We start from the raw sequence: 9,175 nt of genomic DNA, 5'->3' as shown, positions 1-9,175 counted from the left end.
TTATATAAAAAAATTGTTACTAAGACCAATGTAAAGGAGCTGTTCCCCATGTTTTCTCCTGGGGAGAAATGATTTCAGGTCTTATGTTTTAAGCTTTTAACTTATTTCAAGTTAATTTATTATTTTTTTAATTTAAAAATTTTATTGAAGTATAGTTATTTACAATGTTGTATTAGTTTCAAGTATACAGCAAAGTGGTTCTGGTTTTTTTTTTTTTTTTTTGCTATACAGCAGGTCCTTGTTGGCTATCTACTTTCTATATAGTAATGTGTGTATGGCAATCACAAACTGCTAATTTATCTCTGCTCCCTTTCTGCTTTGATAACCATAAGTTTGTCTTCTGTGTCTGTGGATCTATTTCTCGTTTGTATGAGTTCATGTGATTTTTTCTTTTTAGATTCCACATATAAGCAATATAATGTGGTGTTTTTCTTTCTTTGGCTTACTTCACTTAGTATGATAATCTCTAGGTCCATCCATGTTGTTGCAAATAGCATTATTTATATTTCATTCATTCTTATGGTTGAGTAGTATTCCATTGTATATACGTACCGCTTCTTTATCCAGTCATCTGTCAATAGACATTTAGGTTGTTTCCATGTTTTGGCTATTGTGAACAGTGCTGCTATGAACATAGGGGTGCGTGTATCTTTTTGAATTGTAGTTTTGTCTAAGTATATGCCCAGGAGTGTGATTGCTGGATCATATAGTGATTCTACTTTTAGTTTTATTGTTTTCCATAGTGGCTAAACCAACTTACGTTTCCACCAGCAGTGTATTAGGGTTCTCTTTTCTTCACACCCCCTCCTGCATTTGTTATTTGTAAACTTTTTAATAATGGCCATTCTGGCTGGTGTGAGATGGTACCTCACTGTAGTCTTGATTTGCATTTCTCTAATGATTAGTGATGATGACAATCTTTTTAGGTACCTATTTGCCATCTGTAGTCTTCTTTGGGGAAATGTCTATTAAGGTCTTCTGCCCATTTTTCAACTGGGCTTTTGTTGTTGTTGTTGTTGAGCTGTATGTTCTGTTTGTATATTTTGGAGATTAAGCCCTTGTTTATTGCAAAATTTGCAAATATTTTCTCCTATATTGTAGGTTATCTTTTCAGTTTCTTTTTTTTTTTAATGGTTTCCTTTGCTGCGCAAAATCTTGTGAGTTTGATTAGGTTCCACTTCTTTATTTTTTCTTTTATTTCTATTGTCTTGGGAGACTGACCTAAGAAAACATTGGTACAATTTATGTCAGAGAATGTATTACCCATGCTCTTTTCTAGGAGTTTTATGGTGTCATGTCCTCTGTTTAAATCTTTAAGCCATTTTGAGTTTAGTTTTGTATATGATGTCAGGCTGTGTTCTAACTTCATTATTTACATTAAACTGTCCACCTTTTTCAGTACCACTTGCTGAAGAGACTGTATTTTTCCTGGTTTATATTCTTGCCTCCTTTGTCAATGATTAATTGACTGTAGATGTGTAAGTTTACTTTGAGCTCTCTATTCTGTTCCATTTATCCATATGCCTGTTTTTGTACCAATAACTCACTGTTTTGATTACTGTAGCTTTGAACAAGCCTGGGAGAGCTATGCCTCCTGCTTTGTTTTTTAACCCTCAGGATTTTTGATCTGATAATAAGTGGGATATTTCCTTAATTTCTCTTTCTGATCTTTTGTTGTTAGTATACAGAAATGCAGCAGATATCTGTGTACTAATTTTGTATCCTGAAAGTTTACTAAGGTCATTGATGAGCTCTAGTAGTTTTCTGGTAGCATCTCTAGGATTTTCTACGTAGAGTATGTTATCTGTAAACAGTGACAATTTTACTTCTTCCCTTACAATTTGAATTCCTTTTATTCCTTTTTTCTCTCTGACTGCTATTGCTAAAACTGTGTTAAATAACAAGTGGTGAAGGTGGACCTCCTTGTCTTGTTCCTGATCTTAGAGGGAATGCTTTCAGCTTTTCATGGTTGAGTATGATGTCAGCTCTGAGTCTGTCATATAAGGGCTTTATTAGGTTGAGGCATGTGGTCTCTATATGAGCACTTTCTGGAGACTTTTTAAAAATATAATAAATGGTGTTGAATTTTGTCAAAACCTTTCTCTGTATCTATTGAGATGATCATTTGTTTTTTTGGCCTTCAATTTGTTAATGTGGTGTATCACACTGATTGATTTGTGTATATTGAAGAATCTTTGCATCCTTTGGATAAATCCCACTTAATCATGGTGTATGATCCTTTTAATATGTTATTGGATTTGATTTGCTAGTACTTTGTTGAGGATTTTTGCATCTATATTCATCAGTGATATTGGCCTAGAATTTTCTTTTCTTATGGTTTCTTTGTCTAGTTTTGATTTTAGGATGTGGTGGCCTCATAGAATGAGTTTGGAAGTGTTTCTTCCTCTGCAATTTTTTGGAAGACTTTCAGAAGGATAGGCGTTACCTCTTCTCTAAATGTTTAATAGAATTTGTCTTTGAAGCCATCTGGCCCTGGACTTTTGTTTGTTGGAAATTTCTAAATCACAATTTGAATTTGATTATTTATGATTGATCTGTTCATAGTTCATTTCTTCCTGGTTGAGTCTGAGGAGATTGTGTTTTTTTTTTAGATTTGCTCATTTCTTCCAGGTTGTCCGTTTTATTGGCATGTAGGTGCTTATAATCTCTTGTGGTCCTTTGTATTTATATAATATCAGTTGTAGCTTCACCTTTTTTATTTCTAATTTTATTGATGTGGACCCTCCCTTTTTTTCTTGATGTGTCTGGCTAAAGGTTCAAGGTTCTCAATTTTGTTTACGTTTTCAGAGAACCAGCTTTTAGTTTCAATGATCTTTTCTGTTGTTTTCTTCATTTGTATATCATTTATTTCTGCTCTGATCTTTATGATAATTTTCTATTGACTTTGGGTTTTGTTTGTACTGTCTCTAGTTGCTTTAGGTGTAAGGCTAGGTTTTTATTTGAAAATTTTCTTGTTTCCCGAGGTGAGCTTGTATTGATATAAACTTATCTCTTAGAACTGCTTTTGCTGTGTCCCATACATTTTGGATCATAGTGTTTTCATTTTCATTTATCTCTAGGTATTTTTTTTTTCTCTCTCTCTGATCATTTCAAGCTAGCTTTTGTGAGTGGCATAAGACAGGGATCAAGTTTCATTCTTCTGCATGTGGTTATCCCAACACCACTTATTGAAGAGACTATCCCTTCCCTTGAATATTCTTGGCTCCTTGTCAAATATTAGTTGACAATATATGTAAGGGTTTATTTCTGGTCCCTTAGTCCTCTTCCATTTGTCTATGTGTCTATTTTTATGCCAGTGCCATATTACTTTGATTACCAAAGATTTGTAGTATAGTTTGAAACCAGGTAGTGTGATTCCTCCAACTTTCTGTTCTTTCTCAGGGTGGCTTTGGCTACTGTTGTCTTTCGTGGTTCCGTATGACTTTTAGGATTGTTGTTGTTTTCTATGAAAATGTCATTGGAGTTTTGAAAGAGATTGTACTGATTCTGTAGGATGGCTTTGGGCGGTATGGAGTCTATGCCCTTAATGATTAAGCTTTCGTGTTTTTTCATGATAAATGCCAGAGCTGAAAGATAACTCTGAAGTTGCTTGCTTCAAACCCCTTGTTTTATAGATTCAACTAACGGATGGTGAAAGTACTACTGTTTACTATTTATCCTATCCTGGCTCAAATTTAGGCATCCCAACTCTCATCCTGTTTACTTTCTATCATTACTGAAAGAAGGCAGTGTATAAATGAGACTCCCAACTGTGCTGGTTATCTGCCAATCTCCCCAGATGCACATTCCACCTTGCTTACTGCCCTGGGAAGCTGATGTACACAGGCTGCTTCAGAGGGATCCCTTGCCTTGTTTCCAGTAGAGTCTGACCATTGCAGGGGTGGGTAGGAGCAGAAGATTCAGGGAAGAGAGTGAAGCCAGGGTATTCTAACAAGCTCTAGAGTTATTTATTGCTGCTTAACAAACAACCCCAAATTTAGTGGTATAAAATTACTATTTTATTAGGCTCACTAATTTTGTGAATCAGGAATTCAGACAGAGGCGCAGCAGGTATGGCTTGTCTCTGCTCCACTATGTTTATGGTCTTATTTGGGACTCGGTGGTTAATGTGGCTTCACAGCTGGGAGCTTATTATCTAAAGATATGTCCACTCATGTGTCTAGCAGCTGATATTAGTTATTGGCTGGGACTTCAGCTGAATGTATGGCCAAAATACCTCCATATTGCTTCACCATTGACCTCTCCACCTGGGTGAGTTTGGGCTTCTTCAGAGTATAGCATCTGGGTTCCAATAATGAGGATCCTAAAAAATAGAAACATATTTGGGGGAGAATGGATATATGTATATGTATGGCAGAGTCCCTTCACTATTCAGCTGAAACTATCACAACTTTGTTAATTGACTATACCCCAATAAAAAATGCTTTTGATATTAAAAAGAAAAAACAGTGCTTGGTATTTTTATATTCTATCTTTGGGAGTTGCGCACTGCCACTTCCATCTGTTGGTCAAGGCAGACACAAAGTTCTGCCCAGATTCAACAAGACAGAATATAGATGCCAACACTTTATGGAAGAAATATCAAGGTCAGACTGTAAGAAAAGCATGAGGGGTGGGAAAGATTTTGCAATCCTGTTTGGAAAATAACAGGTCACAAGAGTGAGATCTGAGGACTAAGTCTGTGTACACAAATATAGCTTAATTAGAAAGGCATGCTTAACAGGGAAAGAAGTATATTATAGAATTTATGAAAATGTAAAAGAAATAGTATATTATAAAACTGTTATTCAAGGTGCACCCAGGGCTTAAAAATAAATAAATAATTGAATTTAGAACAGAGTCCCTAAAATAACCCACAGTTCTTCTGGTTCTTGACCAAACTTTGTGTGTCCTCTGAAAGTACTTCTTTCCTCCCGCTCCTGGCTCACTCCCTCTGGAAGAGGATACTGTGAGGACAACATGGGTGGAAAAATCTCTTGGGACAGGAAAGAAATTGGTCAGTGCTTCCCCTTTTACAACTGCAGTAATCTTGCCACAGTATGCAAAGCAGTCTTTGAGGGTAAGAAGGCGAGATCTACTTCTTCTGGAATAATACTAGAAAGAAACTGGTGTTTCCATGAAGATTTTCAGAAGGTCGTCAATAAATATGAAAGTCCTGAAAACAAGGGTCCACAAACGTATATAGCTTACTCTAGGTATGAGATTATAGAAGCAAAAAGAGATTTAGGACCTATTTATGGACCCAACCCCATTATTCTATAGGCATGGAAATTGGAAATGAGAGGTTAAGTGACACACCTAAGGTCCACACTACTTGGACTTCTGCCGTTTATGACAAAGCTGAAATAGGTCCCAACTCAAACTCCCCACCATTCTCGGAGGTACATATTTTAAATTAAACTTTGTATTTTGAGATAATGCTAAATTCACATGTAGCTAAAAGAATAGTAGAAATCTCATGCTGTCCAGTTTCTCTCAGTGATAATATCTTATAAAACTACAGTGCAATATCATAATTAGGATATTAACACTGATGCAGTCAAGATACAGAACATTTCCATCACTTCAGGGATCCCTTATGTTGCCCTGAAATAACCACACACTGCTTCTTGCCCCACCCCCTTCTTAGCCCCTGGTAACCGTTAATTTGTCCTGCATTTCTGTTATTTGTCATTTAAAGAATCTTACTTAAGTGGAATCATACAGTAAGTGAGCATTTTGAGATCAGTGTTTTCCACTTGGCATAATTCTCTGGTGATTCACCCAGGTTGTTGTAAATCAACAATTTGTTCTTTTTATCACTAAGCATTATTCCACGGTAGTATTCCAAATTCAGACTTATGAAGGAAGTATGGAAAACCACTAGACCATTCAGGTATGACCTAAATCAAATCCCTTACGACTATGCAATGGAAGTGACAAATACATTCGAGGGATTAGATCTGATAGAGTGCCTGAAGAGCTATAGATAGAGGTTCGTGACATTGTATAGGAGGCAGTGATCAAGACCATCCCCAAGAAAAAGAAATGGAAAAAGGCAAAATGGTTATCTGAGGAGACCTTACAAATAGCTATTAAAAGAAGAGAAGTGAAAGGCAAAGGAGAAAAGGAAAGATATACCTGTTTGAATGCACAGTTCCAAAGAATAGTAAGGAGAGATAAGAAAGACTTCCTCAGTGATCAAAGCAAAGAAATAGAAGAAAACAATAGAATGGGAAAGTCTAGAGATCTCTTCAAGAAAATTAGAGATACCAAGGGAACATTCCATGCAAAGATGGACACAATAAAAAACAAAAATGATATGAACCTAACAGAAGCAGAAGATATTAAGGAGAGATGGCAAGAATACACAGAAGAACTATGCAAAAAAGATCTTCACGACCCAGATAATCACAATGGTGTCATCATTCACCTAGAGTCAGACATCCTGGAATCGAAGTCAAGTGGGCCTTAGAAAGCATCACCATGAACAAAGCTAGTGGAGGTGATGGAATTCCAGTTGAGCTATTTCAAATCCTGAAAGATGATGCTTTGAAAGTGTTGCACTCAATATGTCAGCAAATTTGGAAAACTCAGCAGTAACCACAGGACTGGAAAAAGTCTGTTTTCATTCCAGTCCCAGTTCAGTTCAGTTTAGTCACTCAGTCATGTCCAACTCTTTGTGACCCCATGGACTGTAGCATGACAGGCCTCCCTGCCCATCACCAACTCCTGGAGTTTACTCAAACTCATGTCCATTGAGTCAGTGATGCCATCCAACCACCTCATCCTCTATCATCCCCTTCTTCTCCCACCTCAGTCATTCCCAGCATCAGGATCTTTTCAAATGAGTCAGTTCTTCCCATCAGGTGGCCAAAGTGTTGGAGTTCCAGCTTCAACATCAGCCCTTCCAGTGAATATTCAGGACTGATTTCCTTTAGGATAGACTGGTTGGATCTCTTTGCAGTCCAAAAGACTCTCAAGAGTCTTCTCCAACACCACAGTTCAAAAGCATCAATTCTTCGGCTCTCAGCTTTCTTTATAGTCCAACTCTCACATCCATACATGACCACGGGGGAAACCATAGCCTTGACTAGATGGACCTTTGTTGTCAAAGTAATGTCTCTGCTTTTTAATATGCTGTCTAAGTTGTTCATAACTTTCCTTCCAAGGAGTAAGCGTCTTTTAATTTCATGGCTGCGGTCAACATCTGCAGTGATTTTGGAGCCCCCCAAAATAAAGTCTGACACTGTTTCCACTGTTTCCAATCCCAAAGAAAGGCAATGCCAAAGAATGCTCAAACTACAGCAAAATTGCATTCATCTCACATGCTAGCAAAGTAATGCTCAAAATTCTCCAAGCCAGGCTTCAACAGTATGTGAACCATGAACTTCCAGATGTTCAAGCTGTAGTTAGAAAAGGCAGAGGAACCAGAGATCAAATTGCCAGCATCCACTGGGTCATTGAAAAAGCAAGAGAGATCCAAAAAACATCTACTTCTGCTTTATTGACTATGCCAAAGCCTTTGACTATGTAGATCACAACAAATTACGGAAAATTCTTCAAGAGATGGGAAAACAAGACCACCTCCTGAGAAATCTGTATGCACGTCAAGAAGCAACAGTTAGAACTGGACATGGAACAACAGACTGGTTGAAAATCAGGAAAGGAGTTTGTCAAGGCTATATCTTATCATCCTGCTTATTTAATTTATATGAAGAGTACATCATGAGAAACACTGGACAGGATGAAGTGCAAGCTGGAATCAAGATTGCTAAGGGAAATATCAATAACTCAGATATGCACCCTTATGGCAGAAAGCAAAGAAAAACTAAAGAGCCTCTTAATGAAAGTAAAAGAGAAGAGTAAAATAGTTGGCTTAAAACTCAACATTCAGAAAACTAAGATCATGGCATCTGGTCCCATCACTTCATGGGACATAGATGGGGAAACGGTGGCAGACTTCATTTTTGTGGGCTCCAAAATCACTGCAGATGGTGACTGCAGCCATGAAATTAAAAGATGCTAACTCCTTGGAAGAAAACTTATGACCAACCTAGAGAGCATATTAAAAAGCAGAGACATTACTTTGACAACAAAGGTCCATCTAGTCAAAGCTATGGTTTTTCCAGTAATCATGTATGGATGTGAGAGTTGGATTATAAAGAAAGTTGAGCTCCAAAGAATTGATGCTTTGAACTGTGGTGTTGGAGAAGACTTGAGAGTCCCTTGGACTGCAAAGAGATCCAACCAGTCCATCCTAAGGGAAATCAGTCCTGAATATTCATTGGAAGGGCTGATGCTGAAGCTGAAACTCCAGTACTTTGGCCACCTGATGGGGAGAAACTGACTCATTTGAAGACCCTGATGCTGGGAATGATTGAAGGTGGAAGGAGAAGGGGACGACAGAGGATGAGGTGGTTGGATGGCATCACCGACACATTGAACATGAGTTTGAGTAAGCTCAGGGAGTTAGTGATGGACAGGGAGGCCTGGTGTGCTATAATCCATGGGGTGGCAAAAGAGTCGGACATGACTGAGCGACTGAACCGAACTGAGTATTCCATGGTGTGAATGTGTCACTAACCATTCACCAGTTGAAGAACATCTGGGTTGTTTCCAGTTTCATGCTATTACAAATAAACATCATATTCAGGTTTTCGTGTGTAGACGTAACCTTCCTTTTGGGGGGATTAAATGCCCAGGAGTGCAATTGCTGGGTTATATGGTAGTTGCATATTTAGTTTTTCAAAGAAACTGCCAAACTGTTTACCAGAGTGGTTGTATCTTTTACATCCCCACCAGCAATGTATGAGTCATCTAGTCTTTCCACATTGCCACCAGCATCTGATATCATAGCTATTTTTTCATAGATGTGTTGTGCTATCTCTTTGTAGTATTCATTGGCATTTCCCTGTAGACTAATGTTGTTGGCATCTTTTCATATGCTTATTAGCCATCTGATTCTCTTCTTTGGTGAAATGTATCCAAAGTGTTTAATACGAGCAGTGTATCTACCCACTCTTCCATTCATCCTTAGGGTCTTGTCTGCCAAAGTTCCTCTTTCACGAAAGGAAACAAACTTGGTCACCATTTTCAGCCCCACTGGCCTCTGTCAGCATTGTTAGCATGTCAAACTCTTCATATTTGACTAGCACGCAAACAAAATAGCTCT

The sequence above is a fragment of the Ovis aries genome, chromosome 6, assembly GCF_016772045.2.
Source record: "Ovis aries strain OAR_USU_Benz2616 breed Rambouillet chromosome 6, ARS-UI_Ramb_v3.0, whole genome shotgun sequence".
In the NCBI taxonomy this organism is placed as follows: domain Eukaryota; kingdom Metazoa; phylum Chordata; class Mammalia; order Artiodactyla; family Bovidae; genus Ovis; species Ovis aries.
The sequence above is the reverse complement of the archived record's forward strand: the minus strand, read 5'-3'. Positions refer to the sequence as shown.